The following is a 26,115-nucleotide window of genomic DNA, read 5'->3' as shown; positions in this document are numbered from 1 at the left end:
ATAACGCTGCCCTCCACAGATCCCCCTATAACGCTGCCCTCCACAGATCCCCCTATAACGCTGCCCTCCACAGATCCCCCCATAACGCTGCCCTCCACAGATTCCCCCCTATAACGCTGCCCTCCACAGATTCCCCCCTATAACGCTGCCCTCCACAGATCCCCCCCATAACGCTGCCCTCCACAGATCCCCCCCATAACGCTGCCCTCCACAGATCCCCCATAACGCTGCCCTCCACAGATCCCCCCATAACGCTGCCCTCCACAGATCCCTCCCATAACGCTGCCCTCCACAGATCCCCCCCATAACGCTGCCCTCCACAGATCCCCCTCCCATAACACTGCCCTCCACAGATCCCCCCATAACGCTGTCCTCCACAGATCCCCCCATAACGCTGCCCTCCACAGATCCCCCCCCCATAACGCTGCCCTCCACAGATACCCCTCCCATAACACTGCCTTCCACAGATCCCCCCATAACGCTGCCCTCCACAGATCCCCCCCATAACGCTGCCCTCCACAGATCCCCCCCATAACGCTGCCCTCCACAGATCCCCCCCATAACGCTGCCCTCCACAGATCCCCCCATAACGCTGCCCTCCACAGATCCCCCCATAACGCTGCCCTCCACAGATCCCTCCCATAACGCTGCCCTCCACAGATCCCCCCCATAACGCTGCCCTCCACAGATCCCCCTCCCATAACACTGCCCTCCACAGATCCCCCCATAACGCTGTCCTCCACAGATCCCCCCATAACGCTGCCCTCCACAGATCCCCCCCCATAACGCTGCCCTCCACAGATACCCCTCCCATAACACTGCCTTCCACAGATCCCCCCATAACGCTGCCCTCCACAGATCCCCCCATAACGCTGCCCTCCACAGATCCCCCCCATAACTCTGCTCTCCACAGATCCCCCTATAACGCTGCCCTCCACAGATCCCCCTATAATGCTGCCCTCCACAGATCCCCCCCATAACGCTGCCCTCCACAGATCCTCCTATAACGCTGCCCTCCACAGATCCCCCCCATAACGCTGCCCTCCACAGATCCCCCTCCCATAACACTGCCTTCCACAGATCCCCCATAACGCTGCCCTCCACAGATCCCCCCATAACGCTGCCCTCCACAGATCCCCCCATAACGCTGCCCTCCACAGATCCCCCCGATAATGCTGCCCTCCACAGATCCCCCCATAACGCTGCCCTCCACAGATTCCCCCCCATAACGCTGCCCTCCACAGATCCCCCCCATAACGCTGCCCTCCACAGATCCCCCATAACGCTGCCCTCCACAGATCCCTCCCATAACGCTGCCCTCCACAGATCCCCCCCATAACGCTGCCCTCCACAGATCCCTCCCATAACGCTGCCCTCCACAGATCCCCCCCATAACGCTGCCCTCCACAGATCCCCCTATAACGCTGCCCTCCACAGATCCCCCTATAACGCTGCCCTCCACAGATCCCCCTATAACGCTGCCCTCCACAGATCCCCCTATAACGCTGCCCTCCACAGATCCCCCCATAACGCTGCCCTCCACAGATCCCCCCCATAACGCTGCCCTCCACAGATCCCCCCCATAACGCTGCCCTCCACAGATCCCCCCCATAACGCTGCCCTCCACAGATCCCCCCATAACGCTGCCCTCCACAGATCCCTCCCATAACGCTGCCCTCCACAGATCCCCCCCATAACGCTGCCCTCCACAGATCCCCCTCCCATAACACTGCCCTCCACAGATCCCCCCATAACGCTGTCCTCCACAGATCCCCCCATAACGCTGCCCTCCACAGATCCCCCCCCCATAACGCTGCCCTCCACAGATACCCCTCCCATAACACTGCCTTCCACAGATCCCCCCATAACGCTGCCCTCCACAGATCCCCCCATAACGCTGCCCTCCACAGATCCCCCCCATAACGCTGCTCTCCACAGATCCCCCTATAACGCTGCCCTCCACAGATCCCCCTATAATGCTGCCCTCCACAGATCCCCCCCATAACGCTGCCCTCCACAGATCCTCCTATAACGCTGCCCTCCACAGATCCCCCCCCCATAACCCTGCCCTTCACAGATCCACCTATAACGCTGCCCTCCACAGATCCCCCTATAACCTGCCCTCCATAGATTACTAACTGAACTGCCCCCCTATTAGTTCAAAAGCACACCATTTAGTAAAAATATTTTTTTTCTTAATTTCCTCCTAAAAAGACCTGGTCTTATCATCAGTTACGTCATATAAAGCGAAAAATACAGTAATTGTAACTCGCCAGCAGTTTTCTAAAGTTGCCCACACACACCCTTCCATCAGGAGGTAGATTCTGTAGGTCTGTCTGTCAGTAAGCACTATCCCGTGCCAGCGGTAGAATGGCGGTTCCCTGCCTAAAAAGGATGCCCAGGAGCAAACCCTCCTACATGTTTCACCAGGGCACTGGCTTCATCAGGGGAGTTTGGGTTGTGCTAAGGGGAAGCTCAAGGACCTGCCACATTTTATTGTAATCCTGCTTCCGCCTTTTGTTTTCTCAGCCAATAGTGAAGCCCCCAGGGCCAGGGAACCATTGGGAAAGCAGTATAGGATTATTTGTATCAGCACATAGAACCTCAACTCACTAGCAATTTTCTAGATGCTCAGATGCATCCGTAAACAATGCTCCAGATTAACATAGTAACATAGTACATAAGGCCGAAAAAAGACATTTGTCCGTCCAGTTCGGCCTGTTATCCTGCAAGTTGATCCAGAGTAAGGCAAAAAAAACTTTGAGGTAGAAGCCAATTTTCCCCACTTTAGGGGAATAAAAAATTCCTTCCCGACTCCAATCAAAATGGTCGCCAATGCGACTTAGAATTGCAAAATGGCGACAACACTGTCAGTGAATGGAAACCTTCAAGGTGACATTCGCAGACTGAATGTCCAGCCACAGTTACACAGCCAGCAGCTTTAGAATTTGGTCAATCTTTACTCCCTCTGAGAGCAAAGAGAGGTTTTCATTCACTGACAGGCAAGCAGAGGTGTTGAGAATGAAGAGTAAAGCTCCTGAAGTATTATAATTTCTTTTTTTAAATCTGCTTTAAAGGGCTCATTCAGACGGCCGTATGCTGTCTGCAAAAATGCGGATCCGTTTTGTTGCGGACAGTTCAGCATGTCCTCAAACAAAACTGATTGCATTCCGTTTTTTTGCTGATCCATAGACTTCAATAGGGCCATGTCCTGATTTTCATGGTAAATTTAAAGTATAGGACATGTTTAATTTTTTTGCTGAGCCGTGCAATGGAATAAAAGGACCCCATAGAAGTGAATGGGTCAGCATCTAATCCGCAAAAAAACGGATCTGCGTTTTTGCGGACAGCATACGGCAGTCTGAATGAGCCCTTATTATATTTTTTCTAAATGTAAAAAAGAAAAGAAAAAAAAAGCTGTGTCCCCAGCCCACTGTCACGCTGGTCCTGTCAACACGTGATTGCCGCTGATGTCACTGGTTGCCGTGGCGACTGTGATTGGCCTTTTAAGGAGTGCAGTGGGGGATAGTTCATTTTAACCCATTTTGTGTCGCATGTAGAATACTGGTTTGAAGCCACCTTAAAAAAATTAACTCCTTAAAGGGTTTATATCCACTCATACTTACCTGATCGCCAGTTGCTTGTCTTGAGTCCCTTCATGAAAACTTCCTGTTTGACGCCGTTTCAGCCAATAACTGACCACTGCTTCCCTTGCATTATGTTAAATGGTCATGTGATGCCAGGGGAGCAGATCTCCACTGTGGCCAGTAATTGGCTGCAGCAATATCAAGATAGAAGTCTTCATGGAGAAACCCAAGACAAGCAGCGGAGGCCCGGAAGAGAACGAGCCAAGGCCCAGCACCTAGGGATCAAGGAAGCATGGTCAGCAACACGAATCTGCATGTCTGAGAGGTCATGGAAATTGGTGCACAACCCCTTTAACTGTTGCTCCTAAGCATCCCAGTGTTTTTATTTATTGGAACACTACAGTAGCCATGTGGGTGAGAGTAGGTGGAGGAACAGTGAGGGGGTGTAATGACGTACAGTGAGCCTCATGATTGATGGGGTTAGAAGAACGAATGAAAAGGAGAGACATATGGCCAACTACACAAGATATGACATGTCTATTTTTTATTATGCCATAATTATATGTATTTTAAATTATTCTGGTTACGAGCCAATGGCTCCTTGATATTTTATTTTCTCTGGAGCACTGATCCATTTTATACCCTTTGATTATGGACACCTGTGATCTCCAGTCTGACCACCAGTCCGAGGCTTGCTGTCCTGTCAGACAGGAGATCAGTCTGTCCTGTGTGGCTGACGTCCTGTAAACTACAGGAATACAGCATCATTTATCAGATCCCTCTGGAGAGCTCCCTCCCCACCAGCTGCTCCTCCTTGTCTTCTGTATCTCCCTAAACATAGCATGCTGCTGAAGATCTCATTCCTACATTATCCAATAACCTGGGAAAGCACATACTTAAACAATAAGTCCCTGAAATTATTACTAATCAGATTCAGTAAGAATTGAGCAAATATTCATCTGCTTAGGGGTGTAGGAAAAGAGCAAGGGGAGACCCCAGCCGTGGAGGAGATCTCTCTCCAGACCTAGGTTCTGATAGCAGTGTGTATGTGTGATCTGAATGTACCTACTTCCCCTCTCTCCTTCCCCCGCTTAGGGGTGTAGAAAAGGAGTAAGGGGAGACCTCCGGAGTGGACACTCTCCACTATGTATGACTCCTCACTAAAGCGAGTATTCACTAAATTGAGTTCTCCACTATTTTGAGAGAATCCAGTAGTTATCCTGCAGCCAGACCACACAGAGACCACTAGACCTGGGACATATTGGGTAATCTAGATACCTATAGATTCACCCTAAAATACTTGTGGATCAACCCCCCCCCCCCCACCACCAGAATTTCATGTGCACTTTGAGCCAACACCTCACTCCAATATCCTATCAGATTATAGACGTGATCTGTACACCATAACATAATAGTGACAGCGGGACCCCCATATACGGCATACATATTAGGACATCGTCAGACATCATCCACAACTCCATCCTCCGTCAGGCAAAACTCCCTCCTACCTCAGACTTTAGACAAAACTTTGTCCTCCCTCATCCAAAACTCCATCAGACTTCAGACAAAACTCCGTCCTCCCTCATCCAAAACTCTGTCCTCCATCAGACATAAGCCAAAACTCTGTCCTCCCTCACCCAAAACTCCATCAGACCTCAGACATCAGACAAAACTCCGTCCTCCCTCACCCAAAACTCCATCAGACCTCAGACATCAGACAAAACTCCGTCCTCCATCAGGCAAAACTCCATCAGACCTCAGACATCAGACAAAACTCCGTCCTCCCTCACCCAAAACTCCATCAGACCTCAGACATCAGACAAAACTCCGTCCTCCCTCACCCAAAACTCCATCAGACCTCAGACATCAGACAAAACTCCGTCCTCCCTCACCCAAAACTCCATCAGACCTCAGACATCAGACAAAACTCCGTCCTCCATCAGGCAAAACTCCATCAGACCTCAGACATCAGACAAAACTCCGTCCTCCCTCACCCAAAACTCCATCAGACCTCAGACATCAGACAAAACTCCGTCCTCCATCAGGCAAAACTCCATCAGACCTCAGACAAAACTTCGTCCTCCCTCAGACATCAGCCAAAACTCCGTCCTCCCTAACTCAAAATACGCCCTACTACACACACTCTTCACCTGACGGAGCTGCTAGCTGCTGGAGAGGCAAAGGACCTGTGATGACGTCATGACCATGTGACGAGTCACGTGTGTGGGAGGGGTCAGATGTGCACAGCAGCTGGTAAAGTGTACAGAACAGTAGCCATCAAATAGAGCTCTGTACTAGAGATGTGTGTGTAACCTGCATGTAGCAGAGCTGTGTACTGTGTTACAGAGATGTATGTGTAACCTGCAGGTAGCAAAGCTGTGTACTGTGTAGCAGATCTGTATGTGTAACCTGCAGGTAGCAGAGCTGTGTACTGTGTAGCAGATCTGTATGTGTAACCTGCATGTAGCAGAGCTGTGTACTGTGTAGCAGATCTGTATGTGTAACCTGCAGATAGCAGAGCTGTGTACTGTGGGCAGATCTGTATGTGTAACCTGCATGTAGCAGAGCTGTGTACTGTGTAGCAGTGCTGTATGTGTAACCTGCATGTAGCAGTGCTGTGTACTGTGTAGCAGAGCTGTATGCGTAACCTGCATGTAGCAGTGCTGTGTACTGTGTAGCAGAGCTGTATGTGTAACCTGCATGTAGCAGAGCTGTGTACTGTGTAGCAGATCTGTATATGTAACCTGCATGTAGCAGAGCTGTGTACTGTGTTACAGAGATGTATGTGTAACCTGCAGGTAGCAGAGCTGTGTACTGTGTAGCAGATCTGTATGTGTAACCTGCAGGTAGCAGAGCTGTGTACTGTATAGCAGATCTGTATGTGTAACCTGCATGTAGCAGAGCTGTGTACTGTGTAGCAGAGCTGTATGTGTAACCTGCATGTAGCAGAGCTGTGTACTGTGTAGCAGTGCTGTTTGTGTAACCTGCATGTAGCGGTGCTGTGTACTGTGTAGCAAAGCTGTATGCGTAACCTGCATGTAGCAGAGCTGTGTACTGTGTAGCAGAGCTGTATGTGTAACCTGCATGTAGCAGAGCTGTGTACTGTGTAGCAGAGCTGTATGTGTAACCTGCATGTAGCAGAGCTGTGTACTGTGTTACAGAGATGTATGTGTAACCTGCAGGTAGCAGAGCTGTGTACTGTGTAGCAGATCTGTATGTGTAACCTGCATGTAGCAGAGCTGTGTACTGTGTAGCAGAGCTGTATGTGTAACCTGCAAGCAGCAGAGCTGTGTACTGTGTAGCAAAGCTGTATGTGTAACCTGCATGTAGCAGAGCTGTGTACTGTGTAGCAAAGCTGTATGTGTAACCTGCAGGTAGCAGAGCTGTGTACTGTGTAGCAGAGCTGTATATGTAACCTGCATGTAGCAGAGCTGTGTACTGTGTAGCAGAGCTGTATGTGTAACCTGCATGTAGCAGTGCTATGTACTGTGTAGCAGAGCTGTATGTGTAACCTGAATGTAGCAGAGCTGTGTACTGTGTAGCAGAGCTGTATGTGTAATCTGCATGTAGCAGAGCTGTGTGCTGTGTAGCGGAGCTGTATGTGTAACCTGCATGTAGCAGGCTGTGTACTGTATTACAGGGATGTATGTGCAACCTGCATGTAGCAGTGCTGTGTACTGTGTATCAGAGATGTGTGTGTAACCTGCAGGTAGCTGAGCTGTGTACTGTGTAGCAGATCTGTATGTGTAACCTGCATGTAGCAGAGCTGTGTACTGTGTAGCAGAGCTGTATGTGTAACCTGCAAGCAGCAGAGCTGTGTACTGTGTAGCAAAGCTGTATGTGTAACCTGCATGTAGCAGAGCTGTGTACTGTGTAGCAAAGCTGTATGTGTAACCTGCAGGTAGCAGAGCTGTGTACTGTGTAGCAGAGCTGTATATGTAACCTGCATGTAGCAGAGCTGTGTACTGTGTAGCAGAGCTGTATGTGTAACCTGCATGTAGCAGTGCTATGTACTGTGTAGCAGAGCTGTATGTGTAACCTGAATTTAGCAGAGCTGTGTACTGTGTAGCAGAGCTGTATGTGTAATCTGCATGTAGCAGAGCTGTGTGCTGTGTAGCGGAGCTGTATGTGTAACCTGCATGTAGCAGGCTGTGTACTGTATTACAGGGATGTATGTGCAACCTGCATGTAGCAGTGCTGTGTACTGTGTATCAGAGATGTGTACTGTGTTACAGAGATGTGTGTGTAACCGCATGTAGCAGAGCTTTTTACTGTGTTACAGAGATGTGTGTGTACTATAAACCTGGGAACTATAAAAAAGTGTAAAATAAAACATAAAAATTCAGATCACCCCCCTTTTCCGAAAATAAAAGAACTAAAAAAATACACATCATGGGTGTCGCAATGTGTAAAAACACCCATTGTATAAAAATATATTCCCCATACGGCAAACGGCAAAACAGAAAAAAAAAAAGAGTCCAAATGTCCGATTCGCCGTTTTTGGTTGCTTCATTTGCTACAAAAATGTAAATAAAAAGTGATCAAAAAGTCTTAAACACCCCAGAATGGTATCTGTGAAAAGTTCAGATTGCCCCGCAAAAAATGAGCCCCCACCCAGCGCCGTACACATAATTCCAAAAAAGTTATAGAGCTCAAAATATGACGACAAAAAATAAATAAATCTGATTCTGTAAATCTCCTGTCACTCCGAGTTACTCAGAATTGGTAACCCTAATTAATAAATACATGCAACATGACTGCATATATGGCGCTTCACACAGATCACAAGTGTTAGGCCTCTTGCACATGAACATTGTTGGTCCATTCCGTGCATTGGGGACAGCAATTTGCAGTCCCCAATGCACGGGCAACGTGCGTGCAGCGGCCGGGACAGATCCAGACCCATTCAACTTGAATGGGTCCGTGAATATGTTCTACTTTTTTGCTGTGCGGAGGCACGGCCAGAAACACCACGGAAGCACTCTGTAGTGCTTCTGTGGGGATCCGATCCGTGTTTCTGTTCTGTTCAAGTGAATGGGTCGACATCACGGATGCGGGATGCACACGGCTGGTGCCCTGTGTATTGCGGAAACGCCGTATGTGGTCCACAATACGACCACAGGCACACAGCGACCATGTGCAAGAGGCCTTACGAAGATGGGATTTAAGGTGCACATCCTCTTGTGCTTCCCATATTCCACAGATTTAGATCACACAGCTACTTACAGTTGTGCTGATAAGTTTACATACCCTTGCAGAATTTACGATTTCTTAAAGGGGTATTCTCATCTTCCCTTTTTCATACTTACCTTCCTTGAGCGTGACGTTCACTTCCTGGATTCTTCTCCCGGCCGGGCCGCGCTTGCGCAGAAGACTGAAGATTCTCTCCCGGCCGGGCCGCGCAATGTCCTGAACGTGCACAGCGCCGCGCATGTGCCATGGTAACTGTTATTCCTGGCCTGTATAGTACAGAGTCGGCGTGCGCATTCGCGGCTCTGTACTATACTGGCCAGGAAGAAGTCATCATGGCGCATTTGCAGCGGCATGCGCGTTCAGGACATTGCGCGGCCCAGCCGGGAGAGAATTTTCCGTCTTCTGCGCAAGCATGGCCCGGCTGGATTCGACAGGAGAGGTGGCCGTGACCAGGGGAGACCAAAGACAACATCAGGTAAGAGGTGACTTATTTTATAAAAAAGGATGGGAATTGGGTAATAAAATGTATTTAGAAAAATTATCACTGTCAAATCATTAACAGATGTAACAGTGATCATTAAGATGAGACCATTAACCATTGTTCAGAGAATATGAATGATAACACGGACACTTTTCTCTCGCTCATGGTTAGTGGTCGGCTGAAGCCATTTATGTCAAACAACGGTGTTTACTCTTTATAAATCATAATCACAACACAAACTCCCCAAATGACCCTGATCAGAAGTTTACACACCCCAGTTATTAATAACATGTATTGCCCCCTTTAACATCAATGACAGCTTGAAGTCTTTTGTGGTAGTTATGGATGAGGCTCTTTATTTTCTCAGATGGTAAAACTGCCCATTCTTCCTGTTGAAAAAAAAAAGCAATTCCACCACAGTTTTACGTGATTTTTATTTACGACATTCGATGTGCAATAAAACTGACTGGTTACTTTTATTCTACAGGTCAGATCGAATCCGGCAATACCTTATATGTATAGTTTTTCCTGCGTTTTAATAGTGATAAAAAAAATTAAATATCCGATTTTTTTTGTCGCCATATTTTGAGCCCTATAACTTTTTTGTAATTATGTGTACAGAGCTGGATGGGGGCTCATTTTTTGCGGGGCAATCTAAACTTTTTACTGATACCATTCTGGGGTGTTTAAGACTTTTTGATCACTTTTTATTTACATTTTTGTAGCAAATGAAGTGACCAAAAACGGCGAATCGGACATTTGGACTCTTTTTTTTTTTTCTGTTTTGCTGTTTGCCGTATGGGGAATATATTTTTATACAATGGGCGTTTTTACACATTGCGAAACCCATGATGTGTCTTTTATTTTAATTTTGGGAAAAGGGGGGTGATCTGAATATTTATGGGGTTTTTTTTTTTTTATAGTTCCCAGGTTACACACACATCTCTGTAACACAGTACACAGCTCTGCTACATGCGGTTAGACAAACTGCTCTATATACACAGTAGACAGCTCTGCTACCTGCAGGTTGCACATACATCCCTGTAACACAGTACACAGCTCTGCTACATGCAGGTTACACATACAGCTCTGCTACACAGTACACAGCACTGCTACATGCAGGTTACACATACAGCACTGCTACACAGTACACAGCTCTGCTACATGCAGGTTACACATACAGCTCTGCTACACAGTACACAGCTCTGCTACATGCAGCTTACACATACAGATCTGCTACACAGTACACAGCTCTGCTACATGCAGGTTACACATACAGCTCTGCTACACAGTACACAGCTCTGCTACATGCAGGTTACACATACAGATCTGCTACACAGTACACAGCTCTGCTACCTGCAGGTTACACATACATCTCTGTAACACAGTACACATCTCTGCTACATGCAGGTTACACATACAGATCTACTACACAGTACACAGCTCTGCTACCTGCAGGTTACACATACAGATCTGCTACACAGTACACAGCTCTGCTACCTGCAGGTTACACATACAGATCTGCTACCTGCAGGTTACACATACATCTCTGTAACACAGTACACAGCTCTGCTACATGCAGGTTACACATACATCTCTGTAACACAGTACACAGCTCTGCTACATGCAGGTTACACATACAGATCTACTACACAGTACACAGCTCTGCTACCTGCAGGTTACACATACAGATCTGCTACACAGTACACAGCTCTGCTACCTGCAGGTTACACATACAGATCTGCTACCTGCAGGTTACACATACATCTCTGTAACACAGTACACAGCTCTGCTACATGCAGGTTACACATACATCTCTGTAACACAGTACACAGCTCTGCTACATGCAGGTTACACACACATCTCTAGTACAGAGCTCTATTTGATGGCTACTGTTCTGTACACTCTACCAGCTGCTGTGCACATCTGACCCCTCCCACACACGTGACTCGTCACATGGTCATGACGTCATCACAGGTTCTTTGCCTCTCCAGCTGCTAGCAGCTCCGTCAGGTGAAGAGTGTGTGTAGTATGGCGTATTTTGAGTTAGGGAGGACGGAGTTTTGGCTGATGTCTGAGGGAGGACGAAGTTTTGGCTGATGTCTGAGGTCTGATGGAGTTTTGGGTGACGGAGGACGGAGTTTTGTCTGATGTCTGAGGTCTGATGGAGGTTTGGGTGAGGGAGGACTGAGTTTTGTCTGATGTCTGAGGTCTGATGGAGTTTTGGGTGAGGGAGGACGGAGTTTTGTCTGATGTCTGAGGTCTGATGGAGGTTTGGTTGAGGGAGGACGGAGTTTTGTCTGATGTCTGAGGTCTGATGGAGTTTTGGGTGAGGGAGGACGGAGTTTTGTCTGATGTCTGAGGTCTGATGGAGTTTTGGGTGAGGGAGGACGGAGTTTTGTCCGATGTCTGAGGGCTGATGGAGTTTTGGGTTAGGGAGGACGGAGTTTTGGCTTATGTCTGATGGAGGACGGAGTTTTGGATGAGGGCGGACGGAGTTTTGTCTGAGGTCTGATGGAGTTTTGGATGAGGGAGGACAAAGTTTTGTCTAAAGTCTGAGGTAGGAGGGAGTTTTGCCTGATGGAGGATGGAGTTGTGGATGATGTCTGACGATGTCCTAATATGTATGCCGTACCCATAGTTTTAATGGATGACACTTGTATTTCCTTTTAGCATTAATCATAAAAGTTATGTTTTATCTCAATAAGGGTGACCCTGTACAGGGACTATTTTCTGGGTTATCAATCCTCTCATTCAGTTTTTGTCAAGATCCCCTCTACCATGGAGCGCTCGTCCCCGCTGCGGTCACATGGTATACCTGGACTGCTTCAACTGTATCTATACCATGTGACCGCATGGAACTGGAAACATCTGACCATAGCGGGGACGAGCCCTCCACGGTAGAGGCACTGACAATAGTTTAAAAATCATCTCCAGAGTCCTTGGCGACGGAGACAAAATTTATTTGGGAATGGGCAGTGGATGACAAGTTCAGGGACTGGACCACATGATCTTTGTGTAGAATTTACGCAGGGAAGAGAACGGAACCGGTGAATGAAGTACATTAGTAGGTTAACATGAACAAACAAACCGCTGAACAAACAGCAGGTGGCATGAAGTACATTAGTAAGATAACATGAATATGAGGCCCTTCCAATAATGTGCAATTGCTCAGCATAGCAGCAGAATGCTATTTGGGGTGCTGTGCTGGCAATAAGCCTATGTAGCAACTTGAGGTTTTAAATAAGAAAAGCTGTAAAAAAAAAAAACTGTTATAACTATGCACTTACACAGTCCATCTGAGTGAAAGAAAAGTTTAATGAATTACTACTAAACGAGATAGACGAGGCGGCAAATCATAATGAGGTGGTTATTATAGGGGAACTCCGCAGATATAGACTGGGAAACTGAAACTTGTATATCTCATAAGGGAAACAGGTTCTTGGCAATAACCAAAGACAATTACCTCTCCCAACTGGTTCAGGACCCGACTAGAGGGACGGCCATACTGGACTTAGTATTAACCAATAGGCCTGACAGAACAACAGACGTGCAGGTTGGGGGACACCTGGGAAATAGTGACCATAAAGTAATAACCTTCCAATTATCATTCAAAAGAACGTTTCTTCAGCGTTTCTACAGGGAGGAACAAAAATACCAAACTTCAAAAAAGCTAAATTTAGCCAACTAAGAGAGGCCATAGGCCTAACTAACTAGGACAAAGTCCTCAAAAATAAAAATACAGCCACAAAATGGGATATCTTTAAAAACATCCTAAAATCTCATTGTGAGAGGTACATACCGTATGGTAATAAAAGGTTAAGGAACAAAAAGAAACCAATGTGAATAAACAGAACTGTAAAGAAAGCAATAAATGACAAAAAGAAAGCATATCATTCACTAAAACAGGAAGGTAGCACGGAAGCACTGAAAAACTATAAGGAAAAAAATAGAACATGTAAAAAACTAATAAAAGCGGCCAAACTAGAGACCGAGAGATTAATTGCCAAAGAGTAAAGAGTAAAACTAACCCTAAAATGATCTTCAATTATATAAATGTTAAAAAGTATAAATCTGAAGGTGTCGGCCCCTTAAAGAGTAATGAGGGGGAAGTCGCAGAGAGCGACGAGGAGAAAGCAAAGCTGTTAAATATTTTTTTCTCCAATGTATTCACTGAGGAAAATAAACTGTCAGATGACATGCAGAATGTAAAAATAAATTCCCCATTAAAAGTGTCCTGTCTGACCCAGGAAGAAGTACATCAGCGACTTAAAAAGATTAAAATAGACAAATCGCCAGGACCGGATGACATACACCCCCGTATCCTAAAGGAATTAAGTAATGTCACAGCCAGACCCTTATTTCTGATATTTGCAGATTCTATATTGACAGGGAATGTCCCACAGGATTGGCGCATGGCAAATGTGGTGCCAATATTCAAAAAGGGGCCAAAAACAGAGCCTGGAAACTATAGGCCGGTAAGTTTAACATCTGTTGTGGGTAAACTGTTTGAAGGTTTTCTAAGAGATGCTATGTTAGAGCATCTCAACGGAAATAAGCAAATAACGCCATATCAGCATGGCTTCGTGAGGGATCGGTCATGTCAGACAAATTTAATCAGTTTCTATGAGGAGGTAAGTTCTAGACTTGACAGCAGGGAATCAATGGATGTCGTATATCTGGACTTCTCCAAAGCATTTGACACTGTACCACATAAAAGGTTGGTATATAAAATGAGAATGCTCGGACTGGGAGAAAACATCTGTATGTGGGTAAGTAACTGGCTCAGTGATAGAAAACAGAGGGTGGTTATTAACGGTACACACTCAGATTGGGTCACTGTCACTAGTGGGGTACTTCAGGGGTCAGTATTGGGCCCTATTCTCATCAATATATTTATTAATGATCTTGTAGAAGGCTTGCATAGTAAAGTATCAATTTTCGCAGATGACACTAAACTGTGTAAAGTAATTTACACTGATGAGGACAGTATACTACTACAGAGGGATCTGGATAGATTGGAGGCTTGGGCAGATAAGTGGCAGATGAGGTTTAATACTGATAAATGTAAAGTTATGCACATGGGAAGGAAAAATGCAAGTCACCCGTACATACTAAATGGTAAAACACTCGGTAACACTGACATGGAAAAGGATCTAGGAATTTTAATAAACAGCAAACTAAGCTGCAAAAACCAGTGTCAGGCAGCTGCTACCAAGGCCAATAAGATAATGGGTTGCATCAGAAGGGGCATAGATTCACGTGATAAGAACATAGTCCTACCACTTTACAAATCGCTAGTCAGACCACACATGGAGTACTGTGTACTGTTCTGGGCTCCTGCAAACAAGGCAGACATAGCAGAGCTGGAGAAGGTCCAGAGGAGGGCAACTAAAGTAATAACTGGAATGGGGCAACTACAGTACCCTGAAAGATTATCAAAATTAGGGTTATTCACTTTAGAAAAAAGACGACTGAGGGGAGATCTAATTAATATGTATAAATATATCAGGGGTCAGTACAGAGATCTATCCCATCAGCTATTTATCCCCAGGACTGTGACTGTGATGAGGGGACATCCTCTGGGTCTGGAGGAAAGAAGGTTTGTACACAAACATAGAAGAGGATTCTTTACGGTGAGAGCAGTGAGACTATAGAGCTCTCTGCCTGAGGAGGTGGTGATGGTGAGTACAATAAAGGAATTCAAGAGGGGCCTGGACGTATTTCTGGAGCGTAATAATATTACAGGCTATAGCTACTAGAGAGGGGTCGTTGATCCAGGGAGTTATTCTGATTGCCTGATTGGAGTCGGGAAGGAAGTTTATATTCCCCTAAAGTGGAGAAAATTGGCTTCTACCTCACAGGGTTTTTTGCCTTCCTCTGGATCAACTTGCAGGATAACAGGCCGAACTGGATGGACAAATGTCTTTTTTCGGTCTTATGTACTATGTTACGATGTTATAATTGTGCCTTTGTCTTTAAATTACAGAAAACACACTTGCAATTTTGCTAGTACCGTTTAATGATCTGTGTACAGAACCCCTGACTTTTCATTTATAGGTCTCATAATAACATGTCTGGAAAATGGGAGAGTACAAAACGAAAGACCCATGCCTCGTTCTCCCAGAGTTAGAATGTGGGTAGTAGCAGCGGTATCCGTACCTGCCAGGAGTAGTAGTAGTTGGCCATAGTTCTCCCTGGCTCATTAAAAGTGCTAAATTATTATTGAGGACAAAGAGGATGGGGTTGTGAACTGGGGGAAGTATGGGGGGCATTACTATTACTGAAGACACTGTCAGAGGTATTTTTAATACTGGTAACACAACCAGAGCATTATTATTGCTGGGTCCACTATAAGGGGACATTTAACTACTTGGACACCGTAGGGGGCTTTACAGGGCCTTTATAGCTATAGAGGTTTAGACGCTGCGAGTTTGTGTAGTGATCAGTGACAGGGTACTACAACCCATTCAAACTTATTATGGGGAGAGGAAACCCTATCCAAAGTTTGCCCTGAGGCCCTTAGAACTCTAGTTACACCACTGTGTTCTCTCCTGTCCTTATACTATAGACAGTGATAATCAGGATGATCTAGTGGTGATAGATAATCAGTTCTCAGCTCTCCTGTCTTCTCTCCTGTCCTTATACTATAGACAGTGATAATCAGGATGATCTAGTGGTGATAGATAATCAGTTCTCACCTCTCCTGTCTTCTCCCCTGTCCTTGTACTATAGACAGAGATAATCAGGATGATCTAGTGGTGATAGATAATCAGTTCTCAGCTCTCCTGTCTTCTCTCCTGTCCTTATACTATAGACAGTGATAATCAGGATGATCTAGTGGTGATAGATAATCAGTTCTCACCTCTCCTGTCTTCTCCCCTGTCCTTATACTATAGACAGAGATAATCAGGATGATCTAGTGGTGATAGATAATCAGTTCTCAGCTCTCCTGTTCTTGTACTATAGACAGTGATAATTTGGATGATCTAGTGATGATAGATAATCCGTTCTCACCTCTCCTGTCTTCTCCCCTGTCCCTTATACTATATACAGTATCTTCATGCCTGCAGTCATCACAAAACTGGTAGACAGAACAGGAAGACAGTATTAAAGGGTTTGTTCAGGAATAAGTAACTTTTCACATGTGCCCGCAGCCTCTACTATGGAAAGAGTCATATGTACCTGCTACCCTCAGCTCTGGTTATGTGTGCCAGCTCCTGTGTGTCCATCTTCCAGTAAATGTTGTTTGCTTCCTCGAAGGTACAGGCATGGTCACCTGCTTCCAGTCATTGGCTGCAGCAGAGCAGATGATTATGTCCATTCCGAGGAAGTAAACAAGCCATGGACCGAAAGAACTTTGGCTTACCGGCTTCACAGTCCTGGAGCGGCCAGCAAGGGCAACAGGTTCACAAACAATGTAATGGTATATACACACAATGTAATGTTAGGGATGGAATATAAGGGCTACTCTCCCTGCATTGCAAACTGGCTGTAATAATGAAGCAATCAGATTGGATTTATACAGGAGACCTGCAGATATTTGGGTCAGATAACTCCTGCTGTCCGGTCATTTTTGGTTGTCTTTTCAGGTCATATAAAACCTTCCACACGACTTCTCCAATTGTCTGGTGACTTCTACAATATTTCTTTTACAGCTTGTGAATCCGGGTGAAGATCTGAACAATATTAATCCTACAGAGACATATGTGAGGGGTGATGAGCAGAGTACAGAGGACATTCCTACAGATAACCGCCCAGGTGAGTAGTCACCACTAAGTAAAGCAGAGAAGACTCACAGATTCTACTCCTTCAATGGATGATACCATTTTATGTTACATTTTTAGGTTTTCTCTTCTGTCAGTTTTTTCAGCGTTATATTCACTGATTCAGCTAAAATTCAGTTTATTTTTTATTTTATTTTTTATTGTTAACGCTTCTACAGTGACATATAAACATTTATTACAAATGTACAAGAGTATGAAATGCACAGATCAAATATTACTTTACAAATACAATGCATTACATGAAATGTGGCCTTTTGTTTCCGTACATCACTGTGTCAAATATATAGGTAAATTAGTCAACTAAATTTATTCAACAATTCTCTATTGCATATTACATAACTGAACTAAAGTGAACTATATGTCTCTACCATGTCATTACTTTCATGATCAGTTGAATGATATGTTAGTGTACTGGAGTTCAATGTAGGTTTCTATATTTTCTCCAAGCGCCCCATGTTCTCTCAAACACGTGTTGTGTTTGTTTCCCAATGAGCTATCTGTTCCATATGATACACCTGATCACATTTGACAAGCCAATATGACAATTGCAGGGTTGTGGTTGTCTTCTAGTACTGAGCTATTAACAATCTCGCCGTTGCTAACACATGCTGGTGTAGGCGGCTCTCGTAGTTGGAGTTGTTTGGTGGAGCCAACATAGCCAGAAACACATCTGTGGCTGACATGGGATCATCCTATTATGCAATTTGGCTAATGTTTCATACACTATGGTCCAAAATGGGACAAGCATCGGACATGTCCACCTTACATGATAAAAGGTTCCCATGCTCCTTAAACGCCTCCAACATGTTGGAGAGGATGCTGGAAACATTTTATGTAGTCTCTCCGGGGTATAGTATCACCTGGTGAGTATTTTGTAATAATTTTCCTGCAGACGGACCAATTCACTTACAGGTCACCTCCTGGCACATCCCTGACTTCTCTCCCTATGCTGCTAACCCCACATTCAGACCTTGATGGTAGGTATGAAGTGTCCTCGTGCCTGGACTGCAAACACCCTAGAATCCCTGAGATGGCGAAAGAGGAGAAGGGGCAGAAGACACACAAATAGCCTAGACCGCAAACAACACAAACAGAAACTAAACTTATCTGAGCTGGAACAGACAATCCTTCCTTCCTGAATCCAAGACCAGAATGAATTGTATAACCCGCACAGCCCTCTGGGATTGAAGGCAATTTAAGCCAATGACCCCACCCAGAGCACCTGGAGGAAGGCGGATCCAAAACAAACAAAAGGTTAGACACGTGCTGCCAATCTGACAGACCTCCGCACACCGTCCGGGCAGGGCATGACAAAGGGTCTTCTAGGAAGAGTTTCCTCAACCAGGTGAACCAGGTTCTTCGGGACCAAAATGGAGCAATCAGGATCACTCTCGTTCGTTCTGGTCTTAATTTTTAGAGAAACCTTGTAAGGAGTCTTAGCAGAGGAAAAGCATAGAGTAGCTGATTTGGCCAATGGAGGGAGAAGGAATCTTTCCCCGTTGGTTAGTCTTTTGACCTGAGGGAACATAAAAGTTGGCATTTTCTGTTCTCCCTGGTTGCAAACAAATCTAGTTGCGGACGACCCCAGAGGAGAGTTATTTGGTTGAAGATTTTTTGTTTCATATACCATTCCCCCTGGTCCAGTGTGTTTCTGCTTAAGAAATCTGCTACCTTGTTTTCCGTTCCCTTTAGATGTACCACCTTGATAGACGGAACGCAAGGTATTACAAGAGAAAAAATGTCTGCGGCCAACATAAGACTTTCTGATTTGGTTCCTCCTTGTCTGTTCAAATAGGATACGACTGTGGTGTTTTCCGAAAAAATCTTTAGAGCTTTCCCCTGAAGTAAAGGAAGACATTCTTTTAAGGCAAGAAGAACTGCTCTCAGTTCTCTCATGTCTTGAGAGTCTTGACTCTCCTCCTTTTTCCATACCGCTTGTCGTAAATTTCCCTGACAATAGGCCCCCCAGCCTAAAGTACTTGCATCCGTGGTTAGGGTTTACGAAATTCTGTTGATTCCAAGGGAGACCTTGGGACAGATTTAAAAGGATTCAGCCACCAGCGTAAAGATTGAATTGCCTGAGGGGTGAGTGGGAGTGGTGCATCCAGCAGAAAAAGGGGGCGCCCTGCCATTCTTTCAGGATTTGCCATTGGAGAGGTCTGGAGTGAAGCTGACTCTAATTGACCACCAGTATGGTGGAAATCATTTTGCCCAACACTGCCATTGCCTGCCTGATAGTACGGTTCTTTGCCACTATAAGGGATTGAACTCCACTGAGTCCAGGATCATTCCTAGAAAAACACATTTTTGGGAGGCTATTAGATGCGATTTTCCACAGTTTATCTGCCAACCGAGTTTTTCTAGGATCCGCACCACCTCTTTGAGATGCAAGTCTAGACGGTTCTTTGACTCTGCCACCACTAACAGATCATCTAGATATGAAATTACTAGAATGTCTCTTTCTCTCATGTGGGCCATGACTTCTGCCATTACTTTTGTGAAGAGTCTGGGAGCCTGAGAAATTCAGAACGGAAGAGCTGTATATTGTAAGTGATGAATCGGATTCCCTATTGAAACTGCGACTCTGAAATATTTTTGATAGTCTGCGTGAATTGGGAAGTGGTAAAATGCATCTCTTATATCTATTGTGGCCATGAAACAGCCCTCGAATAGATGTTTTAAAACTGATTGAATTTACTCCATTCTGAACTTCTTGCAAGAGAGAAACGGATTTAGACCTTTTAAGTTTATAATTGTTCTGAACGTGCCATCTGGTTTGGGAACTTGAAAAAGGGAAGAATAGAAACCTTTTCCTTTCTCTGACTCTGGTACTGGAAAGAATCTCCTGTTGCAAAGCTAGATTTTTTACCGAATCCCTTAAGATATTTGTGACTTTGAATCTCGCTGGTGGGCGAGAGACAAACTCCAGATGAAAGCCTTCCCTTATAATGGCCAAAATCCAGAGGCTTGAGATTTCCTTCCAAGCGTTAAGGAAATGAGAGAGTCTGCTGCCCACAGGAGAGAAACCATCATTGCTGAGTGGGTCTGATTGGGATTGGGAATTGAACAGGAAACCCTCATCTTTCCTATTTTTATTTCCTGCTCTGAAATCCTTTCTTTCCCCTTTATAAAATTCCTTTTTGTTATTCCGAAAAAAACGCTGCTTTTTGGGGGGTCTGGAGAGAGGGAATCCTTTTTTATTATCGGATGCCTTATCCAAAAGGTCATCTAAAAACAGACCCAAAAAGATAATCGCCCTGAAAAGGTATGGCATAAAGTTAATTTTTAGATCCTGTGTCTCAGACAATCCTTTGAGCCAGATAACTCTCCTTGCTGAGTTAGAGAGTGCGGCTGATCTAGCATTCAATTTCAGCGCATCTGCTGAGGCATCTGAAATGAAATCAACTGCTATAAGGATAGTGGGAAAAACAGCTAGCAATTGATCTCTCTGGGTTTTATTTTGGATGCAAGATTCCAATTCTTGTAGCCATAATTGTAAAGCTCTAGCGGTGGATGTGGTGGCAATATTCGGCTTGAAGGCCTGAGCTGAGGTCTCCCAAACATTTTTGAGGTAAACGTCAGCTCCTCTATCCATGGGGTCCTTAAGTGTACCAAGGTCCTCAAATGGTAAGGCCGACTTTTTCGAGATTTTAGCAACTGGTGCATCCAGTTTAGGAGGCCTGTCCCAATCAGCAGAGTTCGCCTCATCAAAAGTATATTTCCTTTTTCCATTTTGTGGAACAAAAATTTTTTTATCAGGTTTTTTCCACTCCTTTTGGATCAGGAACTTTATGTTTTCATTTACGGGAAAAACTCAGGATTTTCTCTGTCCGAGATCGCCACACAGAATATCCTGAACGGATTTCGGATCTCTGGATTCATCAACTTTTATCGCCGGACCAGGTAACCCCTCTCCACCACAATACGGGGGCCCTGTCCTGGATAGAGGCGGTTTCTCGAGGGTGCTGTCATGGGCGTAAGGGAAATACTATATTATCTACAGGTAATACCAATTCCATTTCCTAGATCTTTCTTCACACACCTGAGGAAAACACTCACCAACTAGACTGTCTCAAGCCCAGGCCATTCTTAATACAGAATGCTAAATAAATTAGGGATGGAGGGGTTTAAAAAAAAATACAATTAAACTCACCTACCTCATGCACTTGTTCGCGCTGCTAGTCTTTTTTCTTCTTCTTTGATGACATGGGAGGAAAAGGACCTTTGGTGACGTCACCAAAGGTCCTTGATGGACCATGTGATGAGCGCAGTGACGTCACCAAAGGTCCTTTTCCTCCCAGGTCCTCAAAGAAAAAAGAAAGAAGACGAGCCGGGCAGCGCAAACAAGTGGATGAGGTGAGTTTAATATATATATTTTTTTTTTACTTCACCCCTAATTTACTTAGCATTCTATATTAAGAATGCTATTATTTTCCCGTATAACCATGTTATAAGGGAAAATAATGAAGATCAGGTCCCCATCCCGATAATCTCCTAGTAACCATGCGTGAGAATCACACCACATCCGCACTTGCTTGCGGATGCTTGTGATTTTCACGCAGCCACATTCACTTCAATGGGGCCTGCATTCTGTTCTCCCACTTTATCTTTATCATCTTTTTTCTTAAGCATTTTTACTCCTCCTCTCCCCTAATTAGTAAGAAATAGTAGGGAAGATTAGCATCCCTCCAGTATTCCCCTCTAACAGATCACAATATTAATTGACTCTACCTCAGATAGCAAAGCCTAGAGCAGTTCATTCAACAATAATAACCCAGTTATTAAATTGATAGATGTTAATCCCCCCATCAACCTTAAACAAAAACATAAATAATTACAAATTCTTCAATATCACTAATTATTAAGCAATCATTAATATATCTCTGTTAATAAAGCTATTGATGTTAGTACACAGTCCTCCTGTCACACCGGTGACAAGTTTTAGAAGGTCTGAAAGATTATCTGCACATTAGTGATCTGACAGCCTCTTTTGGTTTCACTTTGTCTGTGTGTTGCTTGTATGTCCACACCTCCTGTTCAGGTGTGGATCCTGTGACCTTTACCTCCCCCTATTTAGTCTGACTTTACCCATCACTCCTTGCTCTGGATAGCTTCATTTGGTTTTGAAAGAGCTGGAGTGTGGTTTTTGTTGAAGTCCTGATCGTCCATCATCCTTAGAAGTTAAGTGTTTTGCTTGTTGTGTTTTGTATTCCCCCCATCCTTTCTTCTTTACTAGGCCTCAGCGAGACGCTGGTTCCTTCACCAGGGAAGGAGCGAGTTGTCTCTGCCCTGTCATTACCTTTAGGGCATTTGAGGGCCACCAGGGTTTTCTAGGTTCCTGTGTATGGGCATCTCTACCATCGAAAGGGTGCCCATACGGATAGGAGTTAGGGCCAGGAGCAGGGTTTTATAGGTGGTGACCCTTTTCCTTCCCTAGCGCTGAGGCCTAGTGTCTTTTCCCTTCCTTCTTATTGTCTTTTGGCATTAACAATCAGTATAACCAGATAGTAAGCGATCATTAGTATATCTCGATTAATAAAGATATTGATGCTAGTCCTCAGTCCTCTATATTTAAGACACACAGTTCGTTAGTAGTTCATTCATAAACCACAGCTGGGGTTAACCAGTCATTAATATATTAGAGAGTTAGTAAATCTTCAAATACATGTTAACAAATATGAGCTTTTTGGAGGTTGTAAAGATCCAGGGTTAGTTTGCCCACCTCCGCACAAATAAAGTAAAGCAAAGTTTCACCATTCAAAAGGGTTCACTTCACTTGACCAAAATACCATATTGTGTGTACTACTTCTCCAAGCCACTATAGCACATAATGTTACACAATTTGAGTCACAAGAATATGGTTTCTCACCAGGTGAATCCTTGAATATATCCCATCAGTTAGTAAATAGGATAGTTAATAGTAATGCTACAATGTGAGGCAACACTTATAAACATGCCGGGGAAACTGGCTTCATGGGCTATTACAGCTGCTTTCAGAATTTCATCCATCCAGCTTTATCAAACAGAGCCCACTCTACAGTACCCCTAATTCTAACCCCTCCATTAATCCTCAGAGGGATGTAGACAATTAATGTGTATGCCTCCAATACCACTTCCACACCAAATATCAGCCCCATACATAAGGATAGATTTTTTTTTCACCCACCAGGCGTCCGATTAATCATCAAAGTTTCAACAGCTCCCGGCCAAGAAAGACTCTCCCACAATCCTCCAGATGGCCTTCACTCCCCTCCTCATTCCATCCTTCTTCCCCGCTGCAACCGGAGATCAAAGGAGACCTCCACACATACTCCTGCAGGAACGCGACTCAGCAACACAGTGGGATTACCCGTCTGATAGCCATGGACGCCGGGGATCAAGGCACTTGGAACATCCACACCAAGCATCAGGCGACTCACATATCGCGGGCAGGGAAGGGAGGTGGAGCTATGGGCTGACGTGTCACGCACACCACGTCATGCCGGCACGCCTCCCGCCTCAGAAATGGGACTATTTTTAATGGCCATTTAGACAGGAGAGCATCCATGTAATGGCCGTTTAAAATGGGTACACTAGTGGAAAATTGCCTTTTAGGGGTTAAAATATGGTGACATCATCCCACTTAGAATGTAGGTCCTTTAGCACCAAATCAAGAGTGATTTTTCTCTACGTGTGCAAGTGGATGAGAGGAGTAATTCAATTTTTTCCCCATGAAAACAAAACCCTGCACATTATTAACTATTACTGATGGGGGCCCCCCTGGGGCACATTTCTACTAACTGGGGCCACTACAGGGGACATTATGTGTACTGCAGGGATTGGTGATTAAATAAAAATAAATAAAAATAATCTAAATCATCCTCAAATAATGGGCATTAAAAATAAATGCAAAACATCCAGGCGACCAAGAAAGGGATGCAAAAAATGGTTGAAAAATGGCCATGAAAAACTGAGCATGTCCGTTTTTTATGGCCTCTTTTTTACGTGTCAATGTAGTCTTAAGAGGTCATACAACAAAGTCTCACCACTGAACATCAGATATTTGCCTGCTGCTGGGAAGAGCGTGATGTGCTCGGTTTTACTTTTTTAATGTTATTCATAGTACAGGAGCTTCACTGATGTAAAAGGGGCACTAAGGGACAGCACTACTGCAGGGGGCATAACTAGTGTGTGGGCACTTAGGGGGCATACCTACTGTTTGGAGACCTCAAGAGGACATTCTACTGATTGGGGGCACTTAGGGACATCAGTACTGTGAAGAGGGCACTAAAGGGGAATTCCACTGTGAAAGGGACACTGAGGGTAGATTACTATTGTGAGGGGCACGAACAGGGGATTCGTGGCCTCTTGTCCAGAGCTAGGAAATGTTTTATTTATATATCTTTTAAATCACTGATTGGGTGGGGGTTGAAGGGAAGTTGCTCAAGCCAGCATTTTCTAGTTATGCTCCTCTGTCTACTATTAGATTGTGGTCTGTTTGGCCACCACTGTTTTAGTCATTTAATACTAGAATTTTCAAGTAGTGCCATGCCTAGTCATTTCTGTGGATTTTTTTTATATTGGAAACGTTATAAAACTTCAATACAATTTTAATGTTATTCATCAATAATAAAATGTGTTTGATTCTTGGCAGATGACTGTACCAGGAACTTAGAGAAACATTTGGTATCTTCAGATTTTGAAGTAGATGATTGTGGTATCACACGAGATACATTTGAAGAGCATGCCAATATCCAAGATAAACCCTCATCCAATCACAGCAACAATGCATCATTTGATTCTTTTAAACAGTTCGGATCTTCTGATTCATCACAGAATGTAACACCGAATAAAGTAAACAGAAGAGGTGCTAAACATCAAACAGCTCACGTAAGAGGGAAGCCAGTTTCATGTTCAGAATGTGGAAAATGTTTTCACAATAAATCACGTCTTGTTATACATCAGAGAAATCACACAGGGGAGAAGCCGTTTTCATGTTCAGAATGTGGGAAATGTTTTAAGGCTAAATTACATCTTGTTATACATCAGAGAATTCACACAGGAGAGAAGCCATTTTCATGTTCAGAATGTGGGAAATGTTTTAGGCAGAAATCACATCTTGTTCTGCATCAAATAATTCACACAGGAATGAAGCCATTTTCATGTTCAGAATGTGGGAAATGTTTTAAGCAGAAATCACATCTTGCTAAACATCAGAGAAATCACACAGGAGAGAAGCCATTTTCATGTTCAGAATGTGGGAAATGTTTTAGGCAGAAATCACATCTTGTTATGCATCAGATAAATCACACAGGAATGAAGCCATTTTCATGTTCAGAATGTGGGAAATGTTTTAACCGTAAATCAGATCTGGTTATACATCAGAGAAATCACACAGGGGATAAGCCATTTTCATGTTTAGAATGTGAGAAATGTTTTACTAGCACATCATCTCTATTTAAACATCAGAGAAATCACACAGGGGAGAAGCCATTTTCATGTTCAGAATGTGGGAAATGTTTTACTAATACATCATCTCTATTTCAACATCAGAGAAATCACACAGGGGAGAAGCCATTTTCATGTTCAGAATGTGGGAAATGTTTTACTAATACATCATCTCTATTTCAACATCAGAGAAATCACACAGGGGAGAAGCCATTTTCATGTTCAGAATGTGGGAAATGTTTTAAGATGAAATCAGAACTTGTTATACATCAGAGAAATCACACAGGAGAGAAGCCATTTTCATGTTCAGAATGTGGGAAATGTTTTAAGACAAAATCAGAACTTGTTATACATCAGAGAAATCACACAGGAGAGAAGCCATTTTCATGTTCAGAATGTGAGAAATGTTTTACTAATACATCATCTCTATTTAAACATCAGAGAAATCACACAGGGGAGAAGCCATTTTCATGTTCAGAATGTGGGAAATGTTTTAAGACGAAATCAGAACTTGTTATACATCAGAGAAATCACACCGGAGAGAAGCCATTTTCATGTTCAGAATGTGGGAAATGTTTTAAGCAGAAATCACATCTTGTTATACATCAGAGAAATCACACAGGAGAGAAGCCATATTCAT

At 44.3% G+C, this 26,115-nt stretch overlaps 1 pseudogene; it reads left to right on the top strand.

The window, feature by feature from the left end:
* Window positions 1-26,115, top strand: part of LOC122939849 — a 149,516-nt pseudogene that overhangs the window by 77,560 nt on the left and 45,841 nt on the right.

Source organism: Bufo gargarizans, chromosome 6 (assembly GCF_014858855.1).
Source record: "Bufo gargarizans isolate SCDJY-AF-19 chromosome 6, ASM1485885v1, whole genome shotgun sequence".
Taxonomy (NCBI): Eukaryota; Metazoa; Chordata; class Amphibia; order Anura; family Bufonidae; genus Bufo; species Bufo gargarizans.
Note: the sequence above shows the minus strand (reverse complement) of the source record. Positions and strands in the feature narration are given on the sequence as shown.